General features: G+C 44.5%; 1 protein-coding gene and 1 long non-coding RNA gene across 39 annotated transcripts in view; one reads left to right on the top strand and one right to left on the bottom strand.

Moving 5' to 3' along the window:
* Positions 1-21,063, top strand: part of PDC (phosducin) — a 102,770-nt gene that overhangs the window by 13,418 nt on the left and 68,289 nt on the right. The window lies entirely within an intron of this gene.
* LOC148684977 (uncharacterized) lies at positions 7,550-18,070 on the bottom strand. Of its 2 annotated transcripts, XR_015951232.1 has the most exons (5): positions 17,939-18,070; positions 12,211-12,553; positions 11,294-11,496; positions 10,865-11,043; positions 7,550-10,627 (listed from the first exon to the last, which is right to left on the bottom strand). It is a non-coding gene; the product is annotated as an uncharacterized LOC148684977 (long non-coding RNA). The 2 variants fall into 2 exon arrangements; XR_015951231.1 differs by having other exon boundaries at positions 10,865-11,496.

Raw genomic sequence — 21,063 nt, 5'->3', positions numbered from 1 at the left:
TTAGCCTTGGGATAAGCCTGAGGTTATGCCATTGTGCAACTGTGTGGGTGAATGACCTGCCAGAAATCAATAGTGAACAGAATGGGGAAGATTGCTACCATCCTGATAAGACAAATATGTTGATGACAAGTTAAAGCTCCATTCAGATAAAAAGGTAAAGGACCCCTGACAGCTAAGTCCAGTCACAGACGACTATGGGGTTGCGGTGCTCATCTTGCTTTACAGGCCGAGGGAGCCGGCGTTTGTCCGCAGACAGTTTTTCCAGGTCATGTGGCCAGCATGACTAAGCTGCTACTGGCACAACGGAACACCGAAACCAGAAGAGCGCACGGAAATGCCATTTACCTTCCCGCCACAGCAGTACCTATTTATCTACTTTCGCTGGTGTGCTTTCAAACTGCTAGGTTGGCAGGAGCTGGGACAGAGCAACGGGAGCTCACCCCATTGCGGGGATGCAAACCGCCAACCTTCTGATCGGCAAGCCCAAGAGGCTCAATGGTTTAGACCACAGCGCCAACCGCGTCCCTCCGTTCAGATAGGCTGTTGCTATTTTGCAGGTGGGATTCAAGAACAAAGAATTTCAGGTCATGCAGTTGAAGTGGTTTTGGTGCTCTTGTGCAACAAACCCATTTCCAAAGCAAATAGACCTTTTTGGAAATGCAGTGGAAAGTGTGGAATAACAACTGCCTGTTTCAACATCATATAACATCCTTGGAAATAAATCAGAACGAAAGCCCAATCAAGAGTCAGCTGAATACATTGCGCAAACAAATCAAGATGAATGCTTGATAAATGGAAGCAACCAAAGAGGTTGTGGATATGGGGGTCATGACTCTGCTCTTCCCCTTTGAGCAGCAGACTTGCAGTTAGGATTGATCGGGGCCGCACTGTTGCTTTTAAGCATCCAGGTGACAAAAGGAGTGTGCTCTGTAAGGTTCAGCTGATTTGCGAAATGCAAATTCACATTCAGAGGCTGGGCTGTTTTTTTGCATGCTCTGGTAACCTGATTGCTGCAATATGCCGAGAGGGAGGGCTGAGTTTATGAAACTCCAGCTGATCCTGGATGCAGCAACTATCTGAAACTAAATAAAAAAAATTCCTTCAGTAGCACCTTAAAGACCAACTAAGTTTTTATTTTGGTATGAGCTTACATAAGGGTCTGGCTGCTTCTGTTTCAGTGTATCTGACGAAGTGTGCATGCACACGAAAGCTCATACCAAAATAAAAACTTAGTTGGTCTTTAAGGTGCTACTGAAGGATTTTTTTTATTTTGTTTCGACTCAGACCAACACAGCTACCTACCTGTATCTGAAACTAAGCTCAGGATATAAACAACATTGATTCTTAATGATCTATGCTGTTTCCCAGTTTGTTTCTGAGTACAGAACACAAGTTCTAAACAAAACAACAACAACAACAACAACAACAACAATAACAACAACATATTTATAGCCCTCGCATCTGGCTGGGTTTCTGCAGCCACTCTGGGAGGCTTCCAACAAAATATTAAAAATACGTCAAAACATCAGACATTAAAAACTTCCCTAAACAGGGCTGCCTTCAGATGTCTTCTAAACATCAGATAGTTGTTTGTTTCTTTGACATCTGATGGGAGGGCATTCCACAGGGCGGGTGCCATTACTGAGAAGGCCCTCTGTCTGGTTCCCTGTAGCTTCACTTCTCACAGTGTGGGAACCGTCAGAAGGCCCTCGGAGCTGGACCTCAGTGTCTGGGCTGAATGATGGGGGTGGAGATGCTCCTTCAGGTATACTGGGCCAGGCCGTTTAGGGCTTTAAAGGTCAGCACCAGCAATTTGAATTGTGCTCAGAAACGTACTGAGAGTGAATAAAATCAATTCTACAAATTCTACCAACTTAAAAAGCAAAAACAAAACCCAAATTCAGCTGATATAAAGCTGATATTTCATAAATTTCTGCGTTACACCTGAAAGAAAGCCTTCCTAAAAGGGGGTGGGGAGCTGGTGGGTGGCATGCCAGGTGACCAGAAATTTCCATAGAAAATATCATTTCCCTCCCATGACAAACAATTGGAGAATACTGATTAAAAGAAGCAAACAAAACAAACAAAGGCCTGTGAAAAGAATTCAGGAATGCACAAGAAATCTCCTCTGCTCTCACTTATGCCCTGGTTTGGCCGTCCATCCCAGAAGCTCCCTCCTGGTCATGGTAGGATAGGATAGCTCTCTTCATGGAGTCAGCACCTTTGAACGAACCAGGACTTACTTCTGAGTAAAAATTCACAGAATCGGGTTGCAGGTAGTGATGGATCTATTCAGAATAAACTCTCACTGCACAGGAATGACACAGACCTGCCTGGAAAGCCAACTGCTACCACCACCACCCTACCCCACCCCCCAAATGCATAACTGGAGATAAAAAAAATAGAACCTTATGTCTGGGTGAGCGACAATGACCACAACAAAACATTAAAAAATAGCAGTCAGTCATGGAAAGGATTGTTTCTGTAAAAGATGCCCGAAAAGCTGCTGACCTGAGCTATTTGAAGGAAGGTTTTAGAAAGAAAGAAAGAAAGAAAGAAAGAAAGAAAGAAAGAAAGAAAGAAAGAAAGAAAGAAAGAAAGAAAGAAAGATCTACATAGTACACATGTTTCATTTCCTCTAAACAGAATCAAAACACTGGATCTCCCTTCACAATGGCAGTGCTTTAATGGAGCAGAACAAACACTTTGTTTTTCATGAACATGTTGTTCCAAATTGTGGTATTTGTGGGTGGCTGCATGCTGCACTAGAATCTTGGATCAGATAAAGGGGAAATGTTATAGAAAGCACAACAAATAATGCAGATATCCCTCCATGACCAAGTTGCTTGCTTTTCTTTTGAGATCTTTTTGTATGGAGAGCAGGGTTGTCCCATCATGGCAAGATCAGGATCGCTCCCGCTCTTTGTAAAGTGTAGGATGGATACTGGGGCAACAAAACCTTGGATTGCTCAATTTATTTTCTCTGGGCAATGATCACATCTCTAACAGGGAACAGAAAAGCAAAACAAACAACAGCCACATAGAATGAGCCACATAGTCCCTTCAAAACAAACCAGGCAGTTCTTTCTCCACTCCAGGTCTAGAGAAAACACATGCAGCAAGGAAGACCCAAACAGATTAAAAATGAAGCAGGTCCTCTACACTGATTGTCTAGAGAAGGGACTTCAAGGACATTATCATCCCTGAAATGTGTGCAACTCTAAATTTCTCCATAGAACTCATTGATCATACCTGTGACACCTGGGTCACACCTTGGCTGTAGGATACTATTAAATGCAGTGTGATGTGACATAGATGTAAAATGTTTTTACAGCCCTCTGTGGTCAATTTTATGGTCTCAAAAGCTGATGATGACTTAGATCTTGCACATTCTTGGTTACCAAGCGGGAAGGTAAACGGTGTTTCCGTGTGCTGCTCTGGTTCGCCAGAAGCGGCCTAGTCATGCTGGCCACATGACCTGGAAGCTGTACGCAGGCTCCCTCGGCCAATAACGCGAGATGAGCGCCGCAACCCCAGTCACGAGTCCATAGCTGCCAAGTTTCCCCATTTCTCGTGAGGAAGCCTATTCAGCATAAGGGAATTTGCCTTTAAAAAAGGGAGAACTTGGCAGCTATGGTCACGACTGGACCTAATGGTCAGGGGTCCCTTTACCTTTACAGCCAAGGTGCTGATTGTTCAGAATTGGTGGCTCAATTCTCACCACCAACACAGACATAGGTTTCATTTTGTTAATTAATCAATTGATTAAATTGAAGGGTTTAATTAAAATAACATTGGGGGCAGTTGAATCTCATTACAGTGAAGGTGCGGGGTGTGGGAGGAATGAAACACTGTGTCTACAAGACGCCAATATGGTACAAACACAATGGGTCACTTAAACTGATGGAGAAAGTAAGATGCAGATGTGTTAACCACTCAGTATTTTTTTTAAAAAAATCATACCTCCAGAAAGCTTTCATTTGAAAGGAAAAGGACACGAACAAGGTTTCCGGGGTCTCTGAAATTTAATAGGAATCAGCGCAGGGTGGTTTGTTACAGACACCAGAAACGACTCTGTATAGTATCATTTCATATTTTAATAATCAATACATTTCAGATTAGAGCACATTTGGACTTCTTGGCCGCTGTTATTATTATCTTAATCATCATTTTATTTTCTAATTTTATTAAATCATTATCATTATTATTTTGCTATTGTTTTGGTTTCATACTTAGATTTTCCTATAACACGGTACACCATCGAAGAGAAGTACAAAATCGTGCACTAAGGGACTGCTAATGGTATTGGACCAAGCATCTAGAAGGCAGAGAAAATCTTGAGAGTCATGCATTATGATAAGTTGAGTCAGCACTTTAGTGCCATTGCAAAAGCCCATGAATAATACTATGGGTGGCATGACTAGGGGAATTTCAAGAGACATAGGAAGCAATCCTACCAGTGACCTTAGCACTCATCAGATATTTGCAGCCTAAACGAGGTGGTGGGGTGGGGTGGCTATTGAGTGAAGAGCAAGAAGATTTAGGTCTCTAAGGTTATGTCACTCTAGGAAAGACCAAGAGTGTTTCTTTTAGTTTAGAAAAGTGTTGACTGAGGTCACATCATTTTTTATATATATACTGTATACTTTTCAAATTTATACATATTCATTAGTTTTACAATCAATTTAACATTTCAGGAAATGACTTCCTCCCCCCCCCCCCGCCTCTGTGGTTCCTTAAATTTATTTTTTAATATCTTCTACATATCCAAATTCATTTAGCTTACTCATTTGATTATCTATTTTAAATATACAGGTGAAACTCGGAAAATTAGAATATCGTCGAAAAGTGCATTTATTTCAGTAATGCAACTTATTATTTTTTATTTTTCTTTTAATTTTTACAAATGCTTTCTTTTGGAAATTCCACAGTAATAAAACAAATAGTTACAATAATACAAAAATAAACATCGCTATGACCTTTCATTAATTACATTTCATTAACAATTGGCCCGCCTAACAACAAATAATTACAATTACAACAAATAAAGGCTTGACATATCTTGCTTTGCATGTCATGCATCTATCTCATATATTGGTTTCACCTTTTAAGTCGCATTACTGAAATAAATGCACTTTTTGACAATATTCTAATTTTTCGAGTTTCACCTGTATAGTGTTATAAAACTGCAGATTATTATGATTTGTTTGTTTGTTTAGTCGTTTAGTCGTGTCTGACTCTTCGTGACCCCATGGACCATAGCACGCCAGGCACTCCTGTCTTCCACTGCCTCCTGCAGTTTGGTCAAACTCATGTTCGTAGCTTCGAGAACACTGTCCAACCATCTCGTCCTCTGTCGTCCCCTTCTCCTAGTGCCCTCCATCTTTCCCGACATCAAGGTCTTTTCCAAGGATTCTTCTCTTCTCATGAGGTGGCCAAAGTATTGGAGCCTCAGCTTCAGGATCTGTCCTTCCAGTGAGCACTCAGGGCTGATTTCCTTAAGAATGGATAGGTTTGATCTTCTTGCAGTCCATGGGACTCTCAAGAGTCTCCTCCAGCACCATAATTCAAAAGCATCAATTCTTCGGCGATCAGCCTTCTTTATGGTCCAGCTCTCACTTCCATACATCACTACTGGGAAAACCATAGCTTTAACTATACGGACCTTTGTAGGCAAGGTGATGTCTCTGCTTTTTAAGATGCTGTCTAGGTTTGTCATTGCTTTTCTCCCAAGAAGCAGGCGTCTTTTAATTTCGTGACTGCTGTCACCATCTGCAGTGATCAAGGAGCCCAAGAAAGTAAAATCTCTCACTGCCTCCATTTCTTCCCCTTCTATTTGCCAGGAGGTGATGGGACCAGTGGCCATGATCTTGTTTTTTTTGATGTTGAGCTTCAGACCATATTTTGCGCTCTCCTCTTTCACCCTCATTAAAAGGTTCTTTAATTCCTCCTCACTTTCTGCCATCAAGGTTGTGTCATCTGCATATCTGAGGTTGTTGATATTTCTTCCGGCAATCTTAATTCCGGCTTGGGATTCATCTAGTCCAGCCTTTCGCATGATGAATTCTGCATATAAGTTAAATAAGCAGGGAGACAATATACAACCTTGTCGTACTCCTTTCCCAATTTTGAACCACTCAGTTGTTCCATATCCAGTTCTAACTGTAGCTTCTTGTCCCACATAGAGATTTCTCAGGAGACAGATGAGGTGATCACCTGTATAGTGTTATAAAACTGCAGATTATTACGATAATCCTACAAATATTATAATCTGTTTCCAATTTATCTGTAAATATTCAATAAACTATTTCCATTCTTTTATAAGAAGTTTGTTATCTTGACTTCTTCTTATTCTGGTAAGTTTTGCCATCTCTGCACATTCTGTAAGTTTTTGTATCTATTCTTCCTCTACTGGGACTTCTGGGGCAAGATTCTGTATTTTGATTGTGGCTTTTACTAAATCACATTTTTATTTGCTTAAATTTGCAGCTCTGAGCTGGGATAGTGTGTCACATTTTGGCCCGGGATGGGGGAGGTGTGAAACTTACCACATGCAAAAAAAATCCATGTGTGTCTAAATTTGAGGACGCCAAAAAAACCCACAACCTCCCATCAGCACTGCTTATACGGGAATAGGGAATAGAGTTGGAGCAGCAAAGCTTGTTCAGGGATGCTCCCATCTATTACGTTGATGTATGAGGATGAAGGGACCCAGGTGGCGCTGTGGGTTAAACCACTGAGCCTAGGGTTTGCTGATCAGAAGGTCGGCGGTTCGAATCCCTGTGACAGGGTGAGCTCCCGTTGCTTGGTCCCAGCTCCTGCCAACCTAGGTAAACGGCGCTTCCATGTGCTGCTCTGGTTTGCCAGAAGCGGCTTTGTCATGCTGGCCACATGACCTGGAAGCTGTACGCCGGCTCCCTCGGCCAATAATGCGAGATGAGCGCGCAACCCCAGAGTCGGTCACAACTGGACCTAATGGTCAGGGGTCCCTTTACCTTTACCTTTATAAGGATGAAAGAGGGGCTCCCCAAAACTTGCTGCTCATTGGTCCAATGTTCAGTGGTAACAGCATCAATTACAGCTTCTTCTTCTTCTTCTTCTTCTTGTTTAGTCATTTAGTCGTGTCCGACTCTTCGTAACCCCATAGACCAGAGCACGCCAGGCCCTCCTGTTTTCCACTGCCTCCCGCAGTTTGGTCAAACTCATGTTGGTAGCTTTGAGAACACTGCCCAGCTTGTACAGCTTGTTAGTTTATCCCAAAGTTTTCCTTGGTGACTGTGTGTGAAGTCTTCTCCGATTGCATTATTGACCCTTGTGGTTTCAGTGATAAATGCACAGACCTCACACAATTCCTTGGATACTCACTCCCCTAGGTAAAGGTAAAGGGACCCCTGACCATTAGGTCCAGTTGTGATCGACTCTGGGGTTGCGGCGCTCATCTCGTGTTATTGGCCGAGGGAGCCGGCGTACAGCTTCCAGGTCATGTGGCCAGCATGACTAAGCCACTTCTGGCGAAACCAGAGCAGCACACGGGAACGCCGTTTACCTTCCCGCTTGGATCGGTACCTATTTACGGTATCTACTTGCGCTGCTGTGCTTTCGAACTGCTAGGTTGGCAGGAGCTGGGACCGAGCAACGGGAGCTCACCCCATCGCGGTGATTTGAACCGCCAACCTTCTGAGCGGCAAGCCCTAGGCTCTGTGGTTTAACCCACAGCGCCACCCGCGTCCCTATTCACTCCCCTAAGTCGAGGCAAATGATTGCTCCATAAATTTGCTGAATCCAACAACTGATCAAACCAAACATAAACCAAAGGAAAGCTCTCATCACCCTCTTTGGAATGTTTTTGGTGGGGCCTTATCTGAACTCCCTGTTCTTGGCACAAAATACTTTCCTTGTACCAGGGACCAAAGCACGGTCTGTACGTAACGCCCTTGCTTGCATGAAAGGGTTGCTTAAAAACAATGTCAAATTCTATACAGAGGTTAACAGGCCTCAGGGCTGCCACCTTGTGGTATGGCTGACTAACAACTTTGTCACAGACTGCGGTTTTTTAAAATGCACCCCTAAAATATTTATAAAGATTATACCAAAAACGTGTGTTTTCACGATGAACCTGTATCAAATTTTATTTTTGATTAATTAAGATCATATAAACCAGACGTTACAAGGTTGAGTATGTCGCATATGATACTCTGCCCTGGACCCCTAAAAGGAGGAGGAAGTATAGAATGCAGGTGGCACTGTCGTCTAAACCACTGAGCCTCTTGGGCTTGCCAATCAGAAGGTCGGCGGTTCGAATCCCCACAACGGAGTGAGCTCCTGTTGCTCTGTCCCATCTCCTGCCAACCCAGCAGTTTGAAAGCATGCCAGTGCAAGTAGATAAATAGGTACTGCTGCGGCAGGAAGGTAAATGGCGTTTCCGTGCGCTCTTCTGGTTTCGGTGTTCCGTTGTGTCAGAAGCAGCTTAGTCATGATAGCCACATGACCTCGAAAAACTGCCTGCGGACAAACGCTGGTTCCCTCGGCCTGAAAGCGAGAGGAGCACTGCAACTCCATCGTCACCTTAACCGTCCAGGGGTCCTTTAGCTTTTACCTTTAGTATAGAAACACAGTGCGGGCAGCTCCTGGTTTAGACACGTCTGAATGACGCATAATTGGCCGACCAGGTCAACTAGCAGGATAGGGTGGGTGGAGGTGGATTGGTGGACCAAATGGGTGACAGCACCCCTCTGATTGGCTCAGCACTGCATGTGGGGGGGGAGCAAGCTCCTCCCATTTTTTGAATGAAGAGTCCTTTTCTGGGTCTAAACTGGGGACCCCTTGCCAATAAGCTCTGAGCTTCTCTGTGATGCCTGGACTCCTACTGCAGCACACATCTGGTCCTGGTGCAGACTAGGTTCTGTGGGTACTTGTGAGCAGTGTGTTATGATTGGGCTAAGGAACTTCTCTTCACAAGCGTGACCCCCACTCCCCAATCCAGATTTTGCTATGAGCATAATAGCCCGTCTCTGAGAAGGGAGGGACACATCCATGAAAGTCCTAGTAAAATATTCTGAGCAGAGAGCTGAACTTGTTAAAAACAACACTTTTTGCTTCCATGCTGATATCCTATATCCTATATGTCCAATAAACATTTAAGATGCTGAAGGGTAATGCATATTATTAATGCCCAGTGCATTTTTGCCAATAACTTGCTGATCAGAAGGTCAGCGGTTCGAAACCCTGCGACGGGGTGAGCTTCCGTTGCTCGGTCCCAGCTCCTGCCCACCTAGCAGTTCGAAAGCACATCAAAGTGCAAGTAGATAAATAGGGACCGCTCCGGCGGGAAGGTAAACGGTGTTTCCTTGCGCTGCTCTGGTTCGCCAGAAGCGGCTTTGTCATGCTGGCCACATGACCCGGAAGTTGTCTGCGGACAAACGCCGGCTCCCTCGGCCTATAGAGCGAGATGAGCGCTGCAACCCCAGAGTCGGACATGACTGGACCTGATGGTCAGGGGCCCCTTTAGGGGATCTTCAGATTGAACTTTTATATTTTGAACTGATGCTCAGATTTTCAATCCCAGCCTGGATGTATTTCAAATGCTATTTAAAACAGATTACAGTCTCCCTTTAAGAAGAAAAAAAACCACAACTTTAGCTGACTTTGGATTGTATCCTTGTTTCTGGGGGAACTAAAGGAAATGCCTAAGGAGAAACAACAAAAATATCCCTTCTTTTTACAATAGGATTTTCTCGCTATGTGAAATCATAGGTGAGTTTCCTTTTCTTTTCAGTGACTCACTACAAAAAGGGATAGTAGTGGATAAAGCGTTACACATAATTCATACCACAGGAGGAGAGGTATACATAACGTCCTGAAGGAAGTGCTATCATCATTTGTTCATTTCCCTTCTCGGGAAACCACCAAAATGATTTTGTTTTAGTAACGCACTTAGTTGTAATACGATTTTCGATGTAATCCAGATCCTACTGAGGTCGAGAGGGAAGCACCCACAGTGATGTTAATGGTTGTGTCACATAGTTGCTAATGGGCAGGGGCTGCCATTTTGTGCACTAGTATCCAGGAATATGTCCTACTGAATTTATTGAGACTCGTTTTTAAAAGCATTTCAAGCTTCTCCGGGAGACATTTTTGGTGCTTTTGCTGATAGTCTTTTATTTTTCTGTAATGCCACTTCACATCTAGAAATTATGAACCTCCCTTCTCTGTTGCTTTGTATAGATTTTGCCCAGACTGCAAAAGGGGGTCGGGAGAGAGAATAAAAGTCAAGAGCGCTCTATGTGCTTGTTCATCTATACAACCATTGCTCCTGGTAAAACAGCTTTTGCAGGCGTTTGCACCGCGCCACCGGGACCTTACCTAGAGACCTTACCCTGGCAACCAGTCTATAACTAACTGTCTTATTATATCTTCGGAACTTTTCCATTTCAATTGTTCTACTTCTATGAGCAACTCTTTGTAGCCTCTTTAAAAAGTCTGTTCCCTTGTGACAAGAGACCACACTGGAGACTCATAGTGTTTTGGAAATATATACTTTATTTATTTATTTATTTATTTATTTAAGTTTTTGGAGATGGGGGAACTAGGTCTTGGGGGGGGGGCAGAGCCTCACTGCTATCACTGCCTGGAAGAGAAAAGAAGAGAAAAGATTCTAAAAATTTTTCATCTATTATAACGTTGATAACTGATCATTCCTGGAAGGATCCCCAGGTGGCTTACGTTATTTTACCTTCCTCCCTTCCTCATCCCATCCCTGAACTCTTCTTAAATCATGGAGCTGCCTCCCCCCCTGCCTTGCTCCCCCAGCGAACCAGATTCTCTCTGGCCTCTCTGTTCTTCATGAACAAAGATCAACACTCACCATTGGTAGAAGCATTGGTGCCATCCATCCCCTGGTCTCTCGGCCGTACATATATTGTTCTAATGTTCAGCATCCTTCCATTCCCCATAACACTCTCTTCCTCACAGACCGGAGGATGGATCTTAATGGCACGACAGCATGAAACCAGCAGCTTACCCAGACTGCGCAGCCTCCGGAATCTAGGGAAGAAGAGGGGAAATAGTCAGGAAATGGGTTCTATATACTTTCTTAATACTCTCTTATCTAACAGCTAAACTTGCTTTCAGAAACCTCTATTGGAGATCAAATAGTTGCTCTTCCCAAAGTCCTCACCCCATCCCTGAACTCTTCTTGAATCAGGGAGCTGCCTCCTCCCTGCCCCCCACCCCCACAAGCGAGCCAGATTCTCTCTGGCCTCCCTGTTCCCGATGAACAAAGATCAGCACCCACCATACATGCTGCCATTGGTGGCATCCACCCCCTGGTCGCACGGTCTTCCAAAGATTCTTCCTATTCTTATCAACTCCACCTTTCCATTTTTCATCACATAGACTTCCTCCTCCCATTTTTCCTCCTCACAGACCACGTGGTGGATCTTCAGCATGCGACAGAAGGAGACCAGCAGCCCACAGTGCATTCTGAGACTTTGAAGCCTAGGGAAGAAGAGGGGAAATAGTCAGGGAAAGGGTTGCTATCTTTCTTGATACTCTCTATCTCTGTGCTAAATTTGGGGCAGCTGACAGCTGAACTTGCTTTCAGAAACCTCTAGTGGAGAGTACAGCAAGCGGTTGAACCCACGGAGGAGGGCATCTTGTCAAAGGACCCTCCAAAACTGGGAGATGCCCTTCTTGTGGTGATGGCCACAAGGGGGGAGGCAAGCCATTTCCCTCAAAGCAGCTAAGGGGGACCTGAGGACAATCTTTAAAAATTAATCTAATCATGACCTGGTTCTCTATGTTTCTAAATCTTAGGTAAAGGCACCCCTGACCATTAGGTCCAGTCGTGACCGACTCTGGGGTTGCGCGCTCATCTCGCATTATTGGCTGAGGGAGCCGGCGTATAGCTTCCAGGTCATGTGGCCAGCATGACAAAGCCGCTTCTGGTAAACCAGAGCAGCACATTGAAACGCCGTTTACCTTCCCGTTTACCTTACCTACTTGCACTTTGATGTGCTTTCGAACTGCTAGGTTGGCAGGAGCTGGGACCAAGCAACGGGAGCTCACCCCGTCACAGGGATTCGAACCGCCAACCTTCTGATCGGCAAGCCCTAGGCTCAGTGGTTTAACCACAGCGCCACCTGGGTCCGTTCTAAATTTTAAGGGATAGCAAAAGAAGCAGACTGCGGAAAGAATAAGAGATCCTATTACATGCGAGATGAAGAAATTTTCATTTCTCGGAAAACACAATTCACACAAACAACCTCTGTTCTTTGAACTATCTTCAAATAGTTGCTCTTCCCAAAGTCCTCAGCCAAGTGACTCAGCAGGGGGACATGTCAGAAAGATCCACAGTCACCATCCATCCCTTGGTCGAACATATAGTGATCTCATCTTCACGAATGTTTCCTTCTCCTCCTTCATGACCATCACTCCATCCTTTGATTTCTCCTCCGATTCTCCTCAATGGGTCTCTGACACTGACTCTCACTCCACTCCAACTGCCTCCCTTGGAACTCTGGCCAGTCAGGAGCTGTTGCCAGTTAACGGTTTTCTGGCGGGGGGGGAGCACTCGGTGACTCAACCTGCTCAGTCAACAAACTTTTCAGCCGCATGTCCCACCCCTGAAAATCATTGCGTACGTGAGGTTGCATATACCAGCCTTGGTGCAGCAATGGGCAGGAATTGTAAAAAAGTATTTTGGGGTTCCTGCTTAAAATAAGCAAATATACGTGTATTGTGTTGTTGTTGTTGTTGTTGTTTAGTCGTTTAGTCGTGTCCGACTCTTCGTGACCCCATGGACCATAGCACGCCAGGCACTCCTGTCTTCCACTGCCTCCCGTAGTTTGGTCAAACTCATGTTCGTAGCTTCGAGAACACTGTCCAACCATCTTGTCCTCTGTCGTCCCCTTCTCCTAGTGCCCTCAATCTTTCCCAACATCAGGGTCTTTTCCAAGGATTCTTCTCTTCTCATGAGGTGGCCAAAGTATTGGAGCCTCAGCTTCACGATCTGTCCTTCCAGGGAGCACTCAGGGCTGATTTCCTTAAGAATGGATAGGTTTGATCTTCTAGCAGTCCATGGGACTCTCAAGAGTCTCCTCCAGCACCATAATTCAAAAGCATCAATTCTTCGGCGACCAGCCTTCTTCATGGTCCAGCTCTCACTTCCATACATCACTACTGGGAAAACCATAGCTTTAACTATACGGACCTTTGTCGGCAAGGTGATGTCTCTGCTTTTTAAGATGCTGTCTAGGTTTGTCATTGCTTTTCTCCCAAGAAGCAGGCGTCTTTTAATTTCGTGACTGCTGTCACCATCTGCAGTGATCAAGGAGCCCAAGAAAGTAAAATCTCTCACTGCCTCCATTTCTTCCCCTTCTATTTGCCAGGAGGTGATGGGACCAGTGGCCATGATCTTGGTTTTTTTGATGTTGAGCTTCAGACCATATTTTGCGCTCTCCTCTTTCACCCTCATTAAAAGGTTCTTTAATTCCTCCTCACTTTCTGCCATCAAGGTTGTGTCATCTGCATATCTGAGGTTGTTGATATTTCTTCCGGCAATCTTAATTCCTGCTTGGGATTCATCTAGTCCAGCCTTTCGCATGATGAATTCTGCATATAAGTTAAAGAAGCAGGGAGACAATATACAACCTTGTCGTACTCCTTTCCCAATTTTGAACCAATCAGTTGTTCCATATCCAGTTCTAACTGTAGCTTCTTGTCCCACGTAGAGATTTCTAAGGAGACAGATGAGGTGATCAGGCACTCCCATTTCTTTAAGAACTTGCCATAGTTTGCTGTGGTCGACACAGTCAAAGGCTTTTGCATAGTCAATGAAGCAGAAGTAGACGTTTTTCTGGAACTCTCTAGCTTTCTCCATAATCCAGCGCATGTTTGCTATTTGGTCTCTGGTTCCTCTGCCCTTTCGAAATCCAGCTTGCACTTCTGGGAGTTCTCGGTCCACATACTGCCTAAGCCTGCCTTGTAGAATTTTAAGCATAACCTTGCTAGCGTGTGAAATGAGGGCAATTGTGCGGTAGTTGGAGCATTCTTTGGCACTGCCCTTCTTTGGAATTGGGATGTAGACTGATCTTCTCCAATCCTCTGGCCATTGCTGAGTTTTCCAAACTTGCTGGCATATTGGGTGTAGCACCTTAACAGCATCATCTTTTAAAATTTTAAATAGTTCAGCTGGAATATCATCACTTCCACTGGCCTTGTTATTAGCAGTGCTTTCTAAGGCCCATTTGACTTCACTCTCCAAGATGTCTGGCTCAAGGTCAGCAACCACACTACCTGGGGTGTACGAGACCTCCATATCTTTCTGGTATAATTCCTCTGTGTATTCTTGCCACCTCTTCTTGATGTCTTCTGCTTCTGTTAGGTCCTTACCACTTTTGTCCTTGATTATGGTAATCTTTGTACGAAATGTTCCTTTCATATCTCCAATTTTCTTGAACAGATCTCTGGTTTTCCCCATTCTATTGTTTTCCTCTATTTCTTTGCATTGCTCATTTAAGAAGACCCTCTTGTCTCTCCTTGCTGTTTTTTGGAAATCTGCATTCAGTTTCCTGTATCTTTCCCTATCTCCCTTGCATTTTGCTTGCCTCCTCTCCTCCGCTATTTGTAAGGCCTCGTTGGACAGCCATTTTGCTTTCTTGCATTTCCTTTTCCTTGGGATGGTTTTCGTTGCTGCCTCCTGTATAATGTTACGAGCCTCCATCCATAGTTCTTCAGGCACTCTGTCCACCAAATCTAAATCCTTAAACCTGTTCCTCACTTCCACTGTGTATTCATAAGGGATTTGATTCAGATTGTATCTTACTGGCCCAGTGGTTTTTCCTACTTTCTTCAGTTTAAGCTGGAATTTTGCTATAAGAAGCTGATGATCTGAGTTACAGTCAGCTCCAGGTCTTGTTTTTGCTGACTGTATAGAGCTTCTCCATCTTTGGCTGCAGAGAATATAATCAATCTGATTTCGATGCTGCCCATTTGGTGATATCCATGTGTAGAGTCGTCTCTTGTGTTGTTGGAAGAGAGTGTTTGTGATGACCAGCTTGTTCTCTTGACAGAACTCTATTAGCCTTTGCCCTGCTTCATTTTGAACTCCAAGGCCAAACTTGCCAGTTGTTCCTTTTATCTCTTGATTCCCTACTTTAGCATTCCAATCCCCTGTAATGAGAAGAACATCCTTCTTTGGTGTCATTTCTAGAAGGTGTTGTAGGTCTTCATAGAATTGGTCAATTTCACTTTCTTCAGCACCGGTAGTTGGTGCATAAACTTGGATTACTGTGATGTTAAAAGGTCTGCCTTGGATTCGTATCGAGATCATTCTGTCATTTTTGAGATTGCATCCCATCACAGCTTTTGCCACTCTTTTGTTGACTATGAGGGCCACTCCATTTCTTCTACAGGATTCTTGCCCACAGTAGTAGATATGATAGTCACCCGAACTGAATTCACCCATTCCCTTCCATTTTAGTTCACTGATGCCCAGGATGTCGATATTTATTCTTGTCATCTCATTTTTGACCACATCCAGCTTACCTCTATTCATGGTTCTTACATTCCAGGTTCCTATGCAATATTTTTCTTTACAGCATCGGACTTTCCTTTCGCTTCCAGGCATATCCGCAACTGAGCGTCCTTTCGGCTTTGGCCCAGCCGCTTCATCAGCTCTGAATCTACTTGTACTTGTCCTCCGCTCTTCCTCAGTAGCATGTTGGACGCCTTCCGACCTGAGGGGCTCATCTTCCAGCGTCATAACTTTTATATGCCTGTTGTCTTTGTCCATGGAGTTTTCTTGGCAGGGATACTGGAGTGGCTTGCCAGTTCCTTCTCCAGGTGGATTACGTTTAGTCAAAACTCTCCACTATGACCTGTCCATCTTGGGTGGCCCTGCATGGCATAGCTCATAGCTTCTCTGAGTTATTCAAGCCCCTTCGCCACGACAAGGCATTGATCCATGAAGGGGATACGTGTATTGTACACACTTATATACTTTATAATACTATTAAGCTATAAACCCTACAAAGTTCTAAACATAACTATATAGCATAACAGTTAACTCTATATTCTTTTACATCTATAGATAGGCGTTGCGCATAAAAAATACAGGATCCAAATACATTTTAACTCCTTTTAAATTTGCATTTTAACTAATTGCATATCAAACAGAGACCACACTGGTCCATTATCAGACGTTACTCCACACTAGCACCTGTAGCAGATGAACTGTTAGGAGTTCAGAGCTACAAATTACCACGTTACCTATGGAGAGATGTATACATGTGCAATTTCATGCTCCTACAATAACCAGAAGTGGGTCAGGGGAAATCTGTTTATCTATTTATTTACTTATGGATTTGGGTTTGTGGGGAAGGGGGAACTGGGCCTGGGGTGGGAGAACTGTGCTGTTGCTGCTGGCCTCACTGCTGTCGCTGCCTGGAAGAGATAGGAAGATAAAAGACACCTATTTTTTCATTTATTATTACGTTGATATCTCATGGATATGGGTGAGGGGGGATTTGAACCCTGCCCCCCCCAGTCCTAGTCCAGAAGTCTGATTTGGGTTGCCAACCCTTTGAGCCCATGGGCACACCTGCAAACCTGAGAGACTGCAGTGGGCGCCACACCATAATGGAAAAGGACAGAAGTAAAGAGAAATTGTTCTCTCTCTTCTTCAAAAGGGGGGTCCCTGATGTCTTCTTGAATCAGGAAGCTGCCTCTCCCCCCCCCCAAGTGATCTAAATTCTCTCTGGCCTCCCTGTTCCTCGTGAACAAAGATCAACACTCACCATCCATTATCAGTGGCATTCATCCCCTGGTCCCACGGTCTTACATAAATCGTTCTTATCTTCATTAATTCCACCTTCTCATCTTTAATTACATTTACTTCCTCATCCCATTGCTCTTGCCATAGTTCTACCTCCTCCTTCTCACAGACCTCTCACAGATGGATCTTAGTGGCAGGACAGTAGGAAGCCAGCAGCTCACACAGCCTGCCACACTGGCCATTCTCTCTTTCAACAGCCTTTGAGAACAACTGAGTTGGCATCTAGAGAGTCACCTGAACAGGCATGTAGATCAGCAAGTCAGTGGTCACAGTCTCTTTTTTTGGAGGGGGCTTCCCCCAGTTTCCATTTATAAGAAGTTTGAAAGGTAGCTTCTTTATAAAGTCTGTTTCCTTGTGATGAGAGACCACACTGGAGACTCATAGTGTTTTGGAAATAGGTAAAGGTAAAGGGGCCCCTGACCATCAGGTCCAGGCGTGTCCGACTCTGGGGTTGTGGCGCTCATCTCGCTCTATAGGCCGAGGGAGCCAGCGTTTGTTCGCAGACAGCTTCTGGGTCATGTGGCCAGCATGACAAAGCTGCTTCTGGCGAACCAGAGCAGCACACGGAAACGGCGTTTACCTTCCCGCCAGAGTGGTCCCTATTTATCTACTTGCACTTTGATGTGCTTTCGAACTGCTAGGTGGGCAGGAGCTGGGACCAAGCAACGGGAGCTCACCCCGTTGCAGGGATTTGAACTGCCGACCTTCTGATCAGCAAGCCCTAGACTCTGTGGTTTAACCCACAGCACCACCTGGGTCCCTGTTTTGGAAATATATACTACTTATTTATTTTTCTATTTGGGTTTTTGGGGGAGCGGGAACTGGGTCTGGGGGGGGGGAGCTGTATTGGAGCTGCTGCCCCCACTGCTGTTGCTGCCTGGCAGAGAAAAGAAGAGAAACGATTCTTTATATTTTCATTTATTATTATGTTGATAACCCATCTTTCCTGCAAGGATCTCCAGGTGGCTTATATTATTCTACCTTCCTCCCTTCCTCATATCATCCCTGAACTCTTCTTGAATCAGGGAGCTGCCTTCCCAGCCCCACAGTGATCCAGATTCTCTCTGGCCTCCCTGTTCTTGATGATCAAAGATCAACACTCACCATCTATGTTGTCATCAGTGGCATCCATCCCCATGTCCTACGGTCTTACAAAGATTCTTCTGATTTTCAGTAATTCAACCTTCCCATTTTTCATCCCATTAACTTCTTCGTTCCACTGATCCTCCTCCTCACAGACCAGGGGGTTGGTTTTCGCCATGCGACAGCAGGAGACCAGCAGCCCATGCAGCCTTCTCAGACTTTGAAACCTAGGGAAGAAGAGGGAAAATAATCAGGAAATGGGTTCTAGATACTTCCTTGAACCCACGGAGGAGGGCATCTTGTCAAAGGACCCTCCAAAACTGGGAGATGCCTTTCTTGTGATGATGGCCACAAGGGGGAAGGCAAGCTGTTTCTCTCAAAGCAGCTAAGGGGGACCTGAGAACAATCTTTAAAAGTTAATCTAACCATGACCTGGTTCCCTATGTTTCGAAATCTTAAGGGATAGCAGAAGAAGCAGACTGCAGAAAGAATAAGAGATCCTACTTACAGGCGAGATGAATGTATTTTCATTTTTCAGAATTGACAATTCACGAAAACCACCTCCTTGATCACTCACTATCTTCAGATAGTTGCTCTTCCCAAAGTTCTCAGCCAAGTCACTCAGCAGGGGATGTGTCACAATGGAGGACATGACACGGATACCTTGCTTAACAATGGGCATGGCTCCCCTTAATATTCATTTTTCAAATGTATCTTTCAGTGGGTTGTGGTTTTATTCAATTTAGAAAAGATCTAGAGCTGGCTTCATCCAGCACTGTGCATTTCTGGACAGGACAAGAAACACCTTGCAACGCACTTTTCAACATGGCACGGTCACCAAGGGAAAACACTTTTGGCCTAGACTACGGCTGCTGTTTCTCACTTAATAGTTAAAAACAACCTCTCTCAACAGCCTGTAGTGATCTGTCCAGATTTATGATGGGCAGGAGCAAAACTTCACCCTTAGACCTCCTCATCCCCCTGTTTCTTTCAGTTTCTGCCCAGTGTGTTCTGCCAATAAACAGCTTTCCTTAGGTTGCAAGGAAGTGAAATGTTATGAGTTTGTGGGTGCCTGACTCCCCTGTGTTATGAGTTTCTGGGTGCCAGGCACTGAACCCCTGGACACTTAACATCTGGGGAGTTGATCTAAGCCTTGTTTAAATGTACCAGAAGCCCTACATTTGATTTTGGCCATTAAAAACTCGTTGAAAGCATTTTATTTCATTCACAAAAGAAATTCTGACATGTGATTATGATAAAGGTTTATATATTAAAGGTGACACGTTTATTGTTCCTTTTTGTAAGTTGTTATTTGTCTACTTTAATGTATTTTTTATATATAGTAATCATTTAGAGGTTGGGGTGGGAAGCAGTTTTGAATATGAAACTGGTGGATGGCTGTCATTAATCCAGATCAATTTCATAGAATCATAGAATCTTAGAGTTGGAAGGGACCCCGAGGGTCATCCAGTCCAACCCCCTGCAATGCAAAAAGAATCTCAGCGAAAACATCCAAGGCAGATGGCCATCCAGCCTCTGTTTAAAAGCCTCCAAGGAAGGATAGTCCACCACCTCTCGTGGGAGTCTGTTCCACTGCCAAACAACTCTTAGAAAGTTTTTACAAATGTTTAGTCGGTATCTCCTTTCTTGTAACTTGAAGCCATGGGTTCGAGTCCTACCCTGCAGATCAGGAGAAAACAAGCTTGTTCCCTCTTCCGTGTGACAGCCCTTAAGATATTTGAAGATGGCTATCAGATCTCCTCTCGGTCTCCTCTTTTCCAGGCTAAACATATCCAGCTCCTTCAAGCGTTCCTCGTAAGGCTTGGTTTCCAGACCCTTGATCATCTTGGTTGCCCTCCTCTGCACACATTCCAGCTTGTCAACATCCTTCTTAAATTGTGGTGCCCAGAACTGGACACAGTATTCCAGGTGTGGTCTGACCAAGGCAGGAGAGAGCAGGACTGTGACTTCCCTTGATCAGGACCCTGAACACCCGTTGATGCAGCCTAGAATAGCGTTAGCATTTTCTGCTGCTGCAGATTCATGGCCGAGGCTCAGAGTACGCAGCTATCCTCATATTATCAACCAATTTTCTTTTTTGGAGATTTCCTTGGACCTACTACTCATGTCAAATTAAACAAGTCTTCTCCAACGCTCTGTTCGAATGGTGATTCTGGATCACAGCTAGGATAGTGCTCTGTATCACTTGCTGCCCTTACTCTCATTTTGAATATCTATCCATATTCTGCCAATTGAAAAAATGATTTTGAGACTATACTACACTGAAATGTTTAAATGTTTCTTTGATTGTCCTTCCATTTTCCTGCCACACTGGCCATTCTCTCTATCAACACCCTTTGAGAACAACTGAGTTGGCATCTAGAGAGTCAACTGAACAGGCATGGGGGTCAGCTAGTCACTGGTCACAGTGTATTTTTTTTTTTTGGAGGTGGATTTCCCCAGTCTCCATCTGTAGGACGTTTGAAAGGTAGCCTCTTTATAAAGTCTGTTTACCTGTGACAAGAGGCCACACGGGAGACTCATTGTGTTTTGAAATGAATACTTACAAATTTACACATTGGACATTTTAAAAGCAAGCAGACTCTGAAAGCAGGCACCACAACCCCTAATCTTACATAAGGTACCCAAACAGCAGCATGGAATCACGGAGCCATAGAATTGTAGACTTGGAAGGGACCCCAAAGGTCATCTAGTCCATCCCCTGCAATGCAGGAATCTCAGTGAAAGTATCCATGGCAGATGGCCCTCCAACCCGTCAAGGAAGGAGAGTCCACCACCTCCCAAGAGAGACTGTTCCACTGTTGAACAGCTGCTACTGTCAGAAAGATTTTTTTGATGTTTAGTCGGAATCTCCTTTCTTGTAAATTGAAGCCACTGGTTTGAGTCCTACCCTCCAGACCAGAAGAAAACAAGCTTGTCCACTCTTCCATGTGACAGCCCTTGATATATTTGAAGATGGCTGTCATAACCCTGAACGAATTCTGAACTGCCAGCATATGTGCCAACTCCCTGGGGCCCTAGGTGCCCGAGCACCCACCAAATCCCCATGAAGGGGCTGCACCCACAAATTTTGGTGCCATGGCCATGCACCCTGCATGGCACCCACAGTCCCAGTCACAGGGCCA

Source organism: Zootoca vivipara, chromosome 7 (assembly GCF_965207765.1).
Source record: "Zootoca vivipara chromosome 7, rZooViv2.hap1.1, whole genome shotgun sequence".
NCBI classification, from domain to species: Eukaryota; Metazoa; Chordata; class Lepidosauria; order Squamata; family Lacertidae; genus Zootoca; species Zootoca vivipara.
The sequence above is the reverse complement of the archived record's forward strand: the minus strand, read 5'-3'. Positions and strand labels throughout refer to the sequence as shown.